This window comes from Hyperolius riggenbachi, chromosome 2, assembly GCF_040937935.1.
Source record: "Hyperolius riggenbachi isolate aHypRig1 chromosome 2, aHypRig1.pri, whole genome shotgun sequence".
Classification (NCBI taxonomy): Eukaryota; Metazoa; Chordata; class Amphibia; order Anura; family Hyperoliidae; genus Hyperolius; species Hyperolius riggenbachi.
Window position 1 is genome coordinate 269,242,407 of NC_090647.1, and position 13,228 is coordinate 269,255,634.

Here is a 13,228-nt window from a genome sequence, read left to right on the forward strand (position 1 = left end):
GTACTTATTCACTGTAAAGGCTACAAATTCAGGGCTGTAAATCTTCTTCCCTGCAGTGAAGACTGCAACTGTCTCTTCCCTAATGTGTTTCCCTGGTGTCTAGTGGCTGCCCTCCCTGCATCCCATTGCATTGTACTGGCAGTGGAGGTGGTGGAAAAACCTCTTACCTAATCCAGGGTTAAACATGCATACGAAACCCTCATCTTCCTTAGCTTTTTCACTGCCTCTTTTGCCTGTATACTCTGCACGGGATCGTGGAAAGAAAGGAGTCGGGCTGCTACTTTTAACATCCCTGTATCAATTTTCTGGTGGGCTAGTGGGTTCCCCCTTCCTTTTCCATATAGGATTCCCTGGAGTCTAGTGGCACCCCTTCCCTATATACCGTAGTTCTCCAGTGACTAGTGGTCCTTTACTCCCCCTACTGCGTAGCTGGTGTCTAGTGGTCTCCCTTCCTTTCCCATACAAGTTACTTGGTGTCTAATGGTCCAGCCGCGCTCTCCTATACAGCCTACCTGGTGTCTAGTGTCCCCTTTCCCCCATACAGCATATCTGGTGTCTAGTTGTGACCCCTCCCTCTATCAGTGTACCTAGTTTCCCCTCCCTCTCCCATAATGTGTTTCCCTGGAGTCTAATGGCCTCCCTCCCTAACCATGTTCCTTTGCAGAGTGTACTGGCACGGGAGGAAGTGGCAAAAGCATCTTAGCTGGTCCAGGGCCGGACACGCATGCAAACTCCTCCTTGTCTTCCTTTATGTCAGATTCAGCCTCTAGTGTTTTTTAGGGAGCCAACAAAAATATGTAGCCGCGTGTTAAAGCGGACCCAAACCAAACATTTTTTTTAATTAAAAATATTTAGTTGCAGCACTCTGACACATACAAAGATAAATAAACACCCCTTCAAACCTATGATCATTTCAATGCATGCTTTTACCCTTCTCTTTTCATAACTAGGGTTATACTGGGGGCAGCCATTAGCAATTCCTCCATTGCCAGACACCATCTACTCCACCAGTTTGCCGGAAAAATCCCGGCAAATTGAAAGAAAGGGAGGGGTTCCTCCAATAAATGTAAAATATTTTATATTTGTCATCATGCAGCTGAAAAAAGGCTGCTATTTATTATTATAATTTAGAAAATAGATTTTATTTCTGAAATCTTGTATTTTTAATTTGGGGAAATGTCAGCTCTGCCTTTGATGATAACTTTTTGCTGGATGAGTTAAATATTTATTTCTTCTAGTTTTAGTTTTTTAGTTTTTCATTTTTTATTTTTTTTATGTAATTCAGTCAAATCTGCTCTAAGGGCCTGTCACCACTCGTCAGTTTTTCTGAGCGTCAGTCTTTCTGCATGAATTGTCTTGACAGTTTAGCATTGCTGTAACAAGTTTTTCTGCAGGTGAAAAAACGCATTCATCTGTAAACTAGCCCATTGATTAACATTGAATGCAGTTTTCCTGCTCAGAAAATGCACGGAGTGGAAACTGGACCCAAAGTGAACCCGAGGTGAGCGTTTATTTCCTTTTTAAGCAATACCAGTTGCCTGTCTATCCTGCTGATCCTCTCTGCCTCTAATACTTTTTAGCCTTAAACCCTGGACAAGCATATGCAGATCAGGTGTTTCTGACAGTATAGTCAGAACTCACAAGAATAGCTGCATGCTTGTTTCTGGTGTATTTCAGACACTATTACAGCCAAATAGTTCAGCAGGGCTGCCAGGCAACTGGTATTGTTTAAAAGTAAATAAATATGGCAGCCTCCATATCACCTCGGTTCACTTTAAAGAGTCAACTTTATGACATTATAGGACTTGCTATTACATATACTTTTTTTGTGTGTGGCTTGATATACAGTGGCTTGCAAAAGTATTCGGCCCCCTTGAAGTTTCCACATTTTGCCACATTAATGCCACAAACATGAATCAATTTATTTGGAATTCCACGTGAAAGACCAATGTAAAGTGGTATACACGTGATAAGTGAAACGAAAATCATACATGATTCCAAACATTTTTTTAAAAATAAATAACTGCAAAAAGTGGCGTGTGCATAACTATTCGGCCCCCTTTGGTCTGAGTGCTTTCAGATGAGACCAAAATTTAACTTTTTGGCCAAAATGCAAAACGCTATCTGTGACGGTAAAATAACACTGCACATCACTCTGAACACACCATCCCCACTGTCAAATATCGTGGTGGCAGCATCATGCTCTGGGGGTGATTCTCTTCAGAAGGGACAGGGAAGCTGGTCAGAGTTGATGGGAAGATGGATGGAGCCAAATACAGGGCAATTTTGGAAGAAAACCTCTTGGAGACTGCAAAAGACTTGAGACTGGGGTGGAGGTTCACCTTCCAGCAGGACAACGACCCTAAACATAAAGCCAGGGCAACAATGGAATGGTTTAAAACAAAACCTATCCATGTGTTAGAATGGCCCAGTCAAAGTCAAGATCTAAATCCAATCGAGAATCTGTGGCAAGATCTGAAAACTGCTGTTCAAACGCTGTCCGTCTAATCTGACTGAGCTGGAGCTGTTTTGCAAAGAAGAATGGGCAAGGATTTCAGTCTCTAGATGTGCAAAGCTTGTAGAGACATACCCTAAAAGACTGGCAGCTGTAATTGCAGCAAAAGGTGGTTCTACAAAGTATTGACTCAGGGGGCTGAATAATTATGCACACACCACTTTGCAGTTATTTATTTGTAAAAAATGTTTGGAATCATGTATGATTTTCATTCCACTTCTCACGTGTACACCACTTTGTATTGGTCTATCACGTGGAATTCCAATAACATTGATGCATGTTTGTGGCAGTAATGTGACAAAATGTGGAAAACTTCAAGGGGGCCGAATACTTTTGCAAGCCACTGTATGTATATGTTTGTTACTAACAAAAAAGGGAAAAAAACACAAATTGTTGACTGTTCTATTTGGGGCTTGGTTGTCAGACTCAGGAATACTTTTGCTCAGTACATCGTAATAGCGAAGTGATTCTTTCGCATAGCCATTATGGCTCTTCAATATCTGTGCTTACTGTATCAGAAATAGTAGGATAACACTGTCTGGAGGATGAATAGTTTAACATATTATTCTCTACCTTTTATGTAAAAATGACATGCATCATAAAGCTTGCAATGACCAGTCATAAGTTATGTGATTCTCACTTGTCACAGAAGACTGTGCTAATTAGAAATAATGTATGTGTTGTTATGCCTTCTAGCCATCCAGGTTTAATCTGCTGTCGGATTCCATTAAGAGAGTCCATGCTAATGCTGTATGTCTAGCTAAAGTAGCTGTTAGATGGAGACCTCTTGGACATTGTGAGCTTTTGTGTAGCATTGTGAAGGTAGCAATTATTTAACTTGTTAACCACCCAGTGCTTTTTCATAGACCTAAAACTTTAAAATGCCTACACAGTATACAGAATACTCAAGCGATCATATTTTAGCATTCTCTGATAATTAAGTGCCTGAATGTGTTAATAAACCATAATTTGAGTGTCCTGTAAGGTCACAAGTACTGATCACATACCCAAAAATGGACTGATACGTTGACTTTCCCCTTAAAAATGGCCTCAGACTGTGGTAGGGATTCTATTGAGAGCTCCTCTGAGGACAATTGAGGACATGACTATGTACCTATGTATTCTGTAAAGCGCTGCAGAGCCCATATCTGAGTGTATAATAACCTTATTCTAGTAAAGATAAACTGTGATTATGATCTGGATTAATAATGTTCCAGCACACTGTAACCTAACTATCATTATTGTGTATTTATAGAGCTGTGTTGTCTTCTGCAGCGCTTAGTCCATAGTCTTGTTACAAACTGTCACATAGAGGAACTTACAACCTGATCCCGATCATACTCATAGTCTGGTGGCCCTTTTGTAAGCTAAGGCCAGTTTTGTGAGCAGCCAATTAAATTAGCAGTATGTTTTGGACATGTAGGAGTGCACAGAGAACATCCATGACAACACTCCATGCAGATAGAGTCCTGGCCCAGATCTGAACCAGGACGTTTTATTTATTTATTGTATTTATAAAGCGCCAACATATTACGCAGCACTGAACATTAGTTTAGGTTACAGACAATATTTAGGGGTGACATACAGCAAAATGGCAATACATGAATACAAGAAAAAACAGATCATGCAGCACAGTATGAGTACAAGGTAATGCTTAGTCACTGGAGGGGAGCATGGAGATTAGGCAAGTTAGGGTCACTCAGATGCATAGCATGGGTTCACAGTAATGGAGGTGCATGATCAGGTAGGACACAAAAGGAGGAGGACCCTGCCCAAAGGCTTACAATCTAGAGGGAGAGGTAAGGATACGAAAGGTAGCGGACCAGACTTCAGCTGTGGGTTTAGAGCACTTGTGAGGGCTAGTAGGCCAGAGTGAAAAGGTGAGTTTTGAGATAAACAAACAGAGAGCCCAATATAGTGTAGTATGTATTGGGAGGAAAAAGTGACGAGTAAGTATTATACTTACAAACATGGATTATCGCTTAGGCAACCACTGTATCAGCAGGTGGGGAGATTAGTCCTGTCCCCACTCAGGATTAAGATGTCGCTCTCTGTGAGGAAGAAGTGGGTATATCACCCTTCCACCAAGGGTGGACAACTGGATATGTCGATGTACAGAGGCGCCAAAAGGATAAAATATGCTAAAAAGTTTAAAATATTTAGGTGGTGGCGGCGGACCAGCCACTCTAAAACAGACACGATGCTGTCGCTTGAAGTCAAAAACAATTTATTCACATACTCCGAGATAAAACTGCAACGCGTTTCAAGGGCAAGATCCCGCTTCATCAGGCATTAAACAGGAGTATCACACAGCTCTAGGTCCAATCTATGCTCTCAGAGGTGCTGAGCATAGATTGGACGTAGAGCTGTGTGATACTCCTGTTTAATGCCTGATGAAGCGGGATCTTGCCCGTGAAACGTGTTGCAGTTTTATCTCGGAGTATGTGAATAAATTGTTTTTGACTTCAAGCGACAGCATCGTGTCTGTTTGTTTTAGAGTGGCTGGTCCACCACCTAAATATTTTAAACTTTTTAGCATGAGTTTTGAGGGCTTTCTTTAAGATGTTGGAGGGGGCTGCCCTAATGGGTGGAGGTAAGGAGTTCCATAGTGTTGGAACAGCTCTTGAGAAGTCCTGGAGGTGTGCATGGGACTGGGTGATGCGGGGGGTGGTTAGGCGAAGTTCATTGGAAGAGCTTAGTGAGCGGCTAGGTGTGTACCTCTGAGTAAGATCGGAAATGTAGGTTGGACAGGTTTTGTGGACAGATTTGTAGGTCAGACACAGTATCTTGAATCTGATTCTGGACTGGATAGGAAGCCAATGGAGGGATTCAAGGAGGGGATCTGCCGTGGTGGAGCGATGGGAGCAGTGGATAATTCTGGCTGCCGCATTCATGATGGACTGCAGTGGGGCTGATCGGGTCATAGGGAGACCAGACAGCAGGGCATTGCAGTAGTCAAGGTGGGAAATTATGAGGGCATGGATGAGGAGTTTGGTGGTGGCAGAGGTCAGGAAAGGGCGAATCTTACAGATGTTACGAAGGTGGAAGTTGCAGGACTTTGTGAGATTTTGGATGTGGGGAGTGAAGGCGAGTACGGAGTCCAGGGTGACACCCAGACAGCGGGCTTGAGGTAGGGCGAATGGTAGTGTGGTTAACAGTGACATGCACATCTAGGAGGTTCATGGATGGCTGAGGTGGGAAGATCATAAATTCTGTTTTTGTCTAGATTTAGTTTCAGGAACCTAGCGGACATCCAGGAGGAGATGGCTGATAGGCACGAGGAGACCTTGTCCATGGTAGTGGTGGATATGTCAGGGGTGTGGAGGTAGATCTGGGTGTCATCTGCATACAGATGATAGTTAAAACCCATGGAGGAGATAACCTTGCCAATGGAGGATGTGTATAGGGTGAACAGTAGGGGGCCAAGGACCGAACCTTGGGGGGACTCCCACAGAGAGGTGGTTGGGGGTGGACGAGGACTCATTGAAGGCGGTCGTGAAGGAGCAGTTGAAGAGGTAGGATGAAAGCCAGGTCAGGGCGAGGTCGTGAATGCCCCTGGACTGGAGGAGTAGGGGATGATCTACTGTGTCAAAAGCTGCTGAAAGGTCGAGGAGGAGGAGAATGGAGTATTTAACTTCAGCCTTAGCTAAGGCAAGGTCATTGACCACTTTGGTGAGAGCAGTTTCGGTTGAATGGGCAGGCAGAAATCCAGATTGCAGTGGGTCTAGCAGTGAGTTGGCATTGAGGTACTGGGTCAGGCGTTTGTGAACCAGACGCTCAAGGAGTTTTGAGGCAAAGGGGAGGAGGGAGATAGGACGGTAGTTGGAGGGTAGCGAGATTTAAGCAGGTTTACTCGTAGTCATGGCTACCTACACTGTCTGGTGAACACCACACCTACATCTAATTTTGCAGAGACTGTACAGTTCAACTGGATAGCACTTTATGTTCAAGTTATTAAACTGCTCAACTGCCTAAGGAGGATTTTTTGTTTTGTTATACAGGTGTTTAGGTTTCATTAAAAGGTATGTGCCTTAGATTTAGTTAATGTTGCAGTTTTCAGTAATGCAGTTCACATCTGTTAGATATTTGTTTTGTTTCCGTTCATGAAGTTGTCCAGCAATTTCATCCATAGGAATAAAACGCACAAAATGCACAGTATTTTATGAAATTGAGGAAAAGACCTGGACTGTTTATAAAAATGCATGAAATAATTTATATTTATTAGATTAGAACACTTTTACGAAACACATACAAATGAATGTGTTTGTAAATGTTACTCAGAGGTGTTGGAAGAAGGCAAGAAGACCTGGGATAACCCTGGGCATAACTGACATGGAGAAATTGCAGCACACTATGCTAAGCTTACATTCTGTACTTGCTAGACTCATATACCAAATATTTTTTGACTTACACAGTGGACTTGTGTGAACTTTGTGACAGGATTAGAGAGCATTAGTGCTCAGTGAAACTAAAGCAGGCCATACATGCTTCACATTTTTATAAGTGGTCAAATCTAAATTGTAAATCTAGCGCAACAAGGTTGTCCCAAAATCGACCACCACAAAACTGACCATCCCTTTTTAGCATGATCCTTTTGTCCAATGTTTTTAATAGCTGAAAAGCGATTCAAATTATGCTAAGGCAGTCATGTTGCTGCATTGATCTCCAGCAGATTCAATCATAATGATCGAATGTGATGGGAAAAATCAACAATTGCATGGGTACCTTAAAGAGGATCTGTAATGCTAAAAAATTCCCCTGGGGGGTACTCGCCTCAGGAGGGGGAAGCCTCTGGATCCTATCGAGGCTTCCCCCGTCGTCATGTGTCCTACGGTGGTCTCCCTGCATCCCACTAAACAGCAGGCATGGAAATCTTTACCTTCCCGACTCCAGCGCAGACGCAGTAGTGGCTCTCGGCTGAAATAGGCGGAAATAGCCAATCGGGTCTGCTTTACTGCACAGGCGCAAGTATCCTGTGCAGTAGAGCGGACCTGACTGAGATCTATTTCTGAGCGGAGAGCCGCAACAGCGCCTCCACTAGAACAGGGAAAGGTAAATATTGCACAGCCTGACAAACTGTCGGCTGTGCTTTCCGTGGGCTGCAGTGAGACAACCGTGGGACGGAGGACGACGGGGGAAGCCTCGATAGGATCCAGAGGCTTCCCCCTACCAAGGCGAGTACCACCCAGGGAATTTTTTTTTTTTTATTGCAGAGTCTCTTTAATTGCCATTTGCCTACTTCAGTAAACTTGTATTTAATGTATACCTTACAAAATGTGCCTTAATTTGTGTTTACTACAGCACGGTGGTGTAGTAGATAACACACTCTCACCTTGCTGGGTCCCCAGGTTCAAATTGCAGCTGAGGCACTATCTGCACAGAGTTTGTATGTTCGTGTTTGTGTGGGTTTCCTCCGAGCACTCCATTTTCCTCCCACATCCTAAAAACATATGGATAAGTTAATTGGCTTCGCCCTAAAATTGTGCTGCATATTACTGGTCGGGATTAGATTGTGAACTTCTCTGAGGGACAGTTATTGACAAGACTATATACTCTGTAAAGCAATGTGGAAAATGTCTGTGTTACGTAAATCCTTTATAATAAAACCCTAATGTCTCTGCGTCCCCTTTTTCCTGTGTGTGTCCCTCATGCGCATGTGCAGGGACGTAGAGACATTAAGGGAGAGTGACGCGCGGCGGGTGGGCGTGCGCTTCGTGCACACGCGCGGCGAAAATGTGCGGGCGCATGCGCAGTGACAGACCTAGACCGTTTTTAAACGGGCTTAGGTCCACTAGTACTAAATAATGATCCTAATACTACAGAATGTTACTACTATTACTTTTTTTCTTCTTCTACTATTACTTCTTCTTCCCCTTCTTGCCTACATAGTAATGCTTGTGTTATCCCTGTGCATGGCAACTTGTGAAGGTCTTGTGCATTCTTTCTCTCCTTGCGCAGAGGTTCTAGCATGTTGCATGAATTTAGTTACAATAAAATCCTATTGCTAGTTGGTTTTCTGAAGAAATGTAGGCATTCATCCTTTTGGGTAGAGGATAAACTACTATACATTGACATAACTGGTTAAAATAACTCGTCATTTCTGGAGGGGGGGGGGGGGTTCTGTGATATGAACCTGGACACCTCTATATCCTGTCTGCTGTGTTTTTAAAACCTGACCTAGTAACAGGTGTTAAACATTTCAGTTAGTGAGTGAGTATTGAACAGATGCTTTTGGTGGGTTATGTGGTTTTGACCTAAAATCTTTTTTGTGGGTTAAAAATTACTGTAAGTATCTTTAAATGTCACTAGAGGACAAAGGAAATAGTTTGATCATCTGCCTGCAATACATATTGGTTGATCAGTCTTCATGTGTCACCTGTCTTATATCGTGTAGATAAGGCTTTCTCAACCAGGATTTCTCAACCAGGGTTTCTTGAGTACTCTGCAGGGGTTCCTTGACAGTTTCCCTCATTGGGGGGGGGGGGGGGGAGTATAACAGAGCACATTATAATAGGGGGTACTGTAAAAAAAAGCACTAAATTGAGGGGCAGAATAATAATGAACACATTAATAAAAAACACTAGGATACGGAGACAGTATAATGAGTGGCAGTGTATTGGGAGGTAGTGAAATAAACGGCCTAACCTACTTTTTTTTTTAAAGGCCATGCCTCCTGGAAAATAAATGCAGGGGCTCCTAGAGATCAAAACATAGTTTGCAGGGGTTCCTTGAGATCCAAAAGTTATTTGCAGGGTTCCTCCAGGGTAAAAAGGATGAGAAAGGCTGATATAGATATACCTTGTGCTGCCAAAAATGTTCTAAGATGGGGAGGCAGGGACCCTGAAGGAGTCCTTTATCTGGTACCAAGATGTTCGTAGCAGATACTTTTAACCACTTGACGACCAGGGTAATTTCCAGTGATCGGTGCTGCGTGGGCTCTACAGCCCGCAGCACCGATCAGGAGTGCAGCAGGGCGATCAGACTACCCCCCTTTTTTCCCCACTAGAAGGATGTCCTGCTGGGGGGGTCTGATCGCCGCCGGCTGCTTGCGCTTGCGGGGGGGCTCTTTAAAGCCCCCCTCCGCAGCGCTTCCTGGCCTCCTTCCCCTTCCCTCCCTCTCCCTCCCCCTGTGAGCGGCGCAGGACGGAATTCCGTCCTGCGCCTGATAGGATAGGCTTCTGCCTATCAGATGCCGGCGATCCCCGGCCAATCAGAGGCCGGGGATCGCCGATCTACGTCACGGCACTGCTGCGCAGCAGCGCCGTGTGATGTAAACAGCGGGGATTTCTTCCCCGCGTGTTTACATTTTGCCGGCGAGCAGCGATCGGTGGCTTTCCGGCTGTTCACGGAGACACCCTCCGTGAACTGACATGGAAAGGCTGCTCGGGCCGTTTCCATGGTAACCCGCAGACGACTAGTTTACGCCAATCGGCGTTAGCTGGTCGTCAAGAGGTTAAGGGCTTATTTACCCGGAGCTGCGGCCATTTCTGATTCGACCACGGCTCCTGTTCTGTGCATAGATGCAGCCCAAATCGCTAAGCCGTGCCATGCATGGCTATAGGGATTCTGCTGTGAGCTGCATAAATCTTAAGAATGCCACCCAGATTAGCACTAAAGTGCTATCTGGACGGTGAGTCATGTCACAGGTAGGCAGTGGTTCCTCGTGTAGCTTGCATGTGGGGAAACGCTGCATATCTGTAGCTAGTGGAAATGAGCCTTAAGTTGTAAACTGCGAGGTGGAGCTTTCAGGGATTGGACTTGGTTTTCCAGGTGCTTCCCACAGATAAATGGCTACCACATGATCTGAAAGACAATGTGACTCATAAGACCAGGCAGCCTTCTTCCATTGCTCCATGCTCAAGTTCTGGTGCCTACATACCTAATTATAGGATCATTTGATGGTTGACAGGGTCAGCATGGACACTCTACAGATGTGCAGCAAGCTGTGATGAACTGCATTGACATCTTTCCCTTATAGCCAGCATATTAAGCATTTTTTCATCAGGCTGACATGGGTATTAAGAAGGTGGAGCAGTTTGTCTCTGGTGGTAAGCTGCTCACATTTGCCGAGTTAAAAGCGCAGTATCAACTGCTAAATAGTATGCTCTTTCTGTACTTTCAGGTGTGTCATGCTTGGTATGCCCAGTTTCCAGGCTCTTGGACGTGGGAGCCTGGCACAATCGAGGGCCTGCTTTTGCAAGAGCATCTGGTCAAACTCCTCTGCGGTTTATGCCAGGCTGCTTCCACGAACTACCTCCAGATTAGATATCGGAAGAGCAAAATGGGTGGCCGATATTGGCCCTCTTTCAGATGATGCGTGGTGGATTTCCCCAGATGTATGGAGGAAGTCGCCATCTCAGCTGTGCACACATATCTCCATCCTAAAATTGATGTGTATTGAGTCTATTGGACCCCTGCACAGTTGCATACCTTTTACCCAGACAGATCTTCCCTATGTTTTAAGTGTAAGCGGGAGGTGGGTACCTTTTTATATGCTTAGTATGGGAGTTTGAGATGGTACAGAATATTGGGTTACAATTAACAAGATATTGACAGAGGTTAAGGGGGAGCAAATTGTGGTAGAGCAAATTGTCTTCTCCTCGGGTTATATGAAGATTCTACTCTCTCTGCTTATCAGACTACTTTGGTCAAGATTCTGTACTTTTATGCCTGGAAGGAATTATTCCATAAGTAGTTCTCTGAACAGACTGCATCTAAGGGGCTTTTGGCCAAAAGGTTTAATAAGGCTATTCTCTGGTACAAGCTGACTTATTTATACCAAAATTGTCCACAGAAGTTTGAGTTAGTATGGTTCCAATGGTCAGAGTATTCTGCTTCTCATAATCTGATTACTGGTGAGGATGTATGTGATGCAGACTAATGTAGGTTTGTTTTATCTGGCAATACAATGCCTTGATCACTAAAGATCGTTGGTCCTTGTTATACAGTATATTCATATATGACCACATGAGGGATGGAGAAGATGAGGGGGGGGGGGGGGGGGGAATGGTTGTGGGGATGTTCTGTACTGTGTTGTGGAGGGCTATCCACTGTTGTACCTATTTCAGAACTTCAATAAAACTCATTTTTTTCCATCCGTTTCTACTACAGTAGATTTTTCCGGGATCAGACCTGTAGACCTTCTCTCCTCACATGCATCTCTGAGCTTTGCTTACTCATTGTCATTGGCTCACTGGTTGTTGTTTCTCAGACCACTTTTTATAGGTACTAACCAGGGGCATAACTATAGCCCCTGTGCCTGGGGCTAAGGGGACCCACCTCTCAGTCCCACATCCAATAGCAGAGCAGCGCACAGTGAAAGATTAGTACCTGCTCCATCCTCTTGTCTCTTCAATGCAGCCTGTCAGTGTGTGGCATTGTTCCTCTGTAGGCTTCCAGTGTCACATGACGTGAATTTGGAAGCTTATGGAGGAACGCTGCCAGGCTGCATTGTAGAGACCAGAGGACCTGGTCCCTCCTAACAAACCAGTAAACTCACGATTCTCAAAAGAATCACACAACACAACTGCTGCAGAGCCCCGACTGCCCCCACAGCACAACTGCTGCAATTAGCCACCGTCCAGGGTACAACCTTCAGTTAGTATAAATGTCCATGCTGTGCATTACAACTGTCTTAGTTACCTATATAGATACGTTTTAAAAAACTGAACGTTAACTTTCATTCTTGCTGGCTATGCATTGTAAGGACCTGTTTCCACTACACGCGGTGCGATTCGGCTACATAGACGCATAGCACCGCTGCCGTACTGAAACCAATGCACGGCAATGAAACAGCTTCCATTGCATGCTGGTCACGCGGGGCGATCTTGAGAATCTGCAGCATGCTGCAGATGCTCGCACAGCCACATCCCGTCTCCTGCATTGGGAGATACGGAAGTAACACGAATGCAAGCGAAAGTGATATGATGCAGCGAGGTAGCCGCAATCGCATCACTTTGCCAATGGAAAATGGTCCTAAGAGTGGTACGTATGGTATTATGTACAGATTTCTTGGACAGATATACTGTTATAGCAGTTTATATGGAACTGAATATTTATTTAAAGGAAACCGGAGACGTTTTATACATACCTGGTGCTTCCTCCAGCCCCATGTGCACGGATCGCTCCCACGCTGCTGTCCTCAGCTATCTCCAGCTCCGGTACTGGGTCCCGTAGCTTCGGCCAGTCGCAGCCAGTCTGACGCAAGGGAAGTGCGCTCTCTACGCATCTCTCCAGTGGCTGCCGGAGAGATGCGTAGAGGGTGCACGTCTCTTGCGCAGACTGGCTGTAACTGGCTGAAGTTACAGGACCCGGTATTGAAGAGGGAGAAGACTGAGGACGGCGGTGTAGGAGTGATCCGTGCACATGGGGCTGGAGGAAGCACCAGGTACCATATGTATAAAACTTTTAGTTTCAAAAAGTCTCTTTAAGACTGTGGCTTCTATAGTACACAGTAGTGTTTTTTTTGTTATTGTTTTTTTTAAGACTTATTACTGTAAATCCCTATGTTAATTCATAAGGTTTAAAGTGATAACATGCCAATAGCTCTAATAATTGTCATATTTATCACTTTGAAGAGGTTTACTTGCTTCCTGTGGTGCAACTAGGGACAGGAAGTGGAGGGATCCTCCTCAGTTCAGGCAAAACGGACTATAACCCTTCCATACTTTCCACAGAATAAACGGTGGTAGAGCTGTACATTTACACAAAATG

General features: G+C 44.5%; 1 protein-coding gene across 7 annotated transcripts in view; it reads left to right on the forward strand.

The window, feature by feature from the left end:
• The window catches only part of LOC137546335 (sex comb on midleg-like protein 2), a 118,145-nt gene that overhangs the window by 53,851 nt on the left and 51,066 nt on the right, over positions 1-13,228 (forward strand). The gene's annotated exons all lie outside the window — the stretch shown is intronic.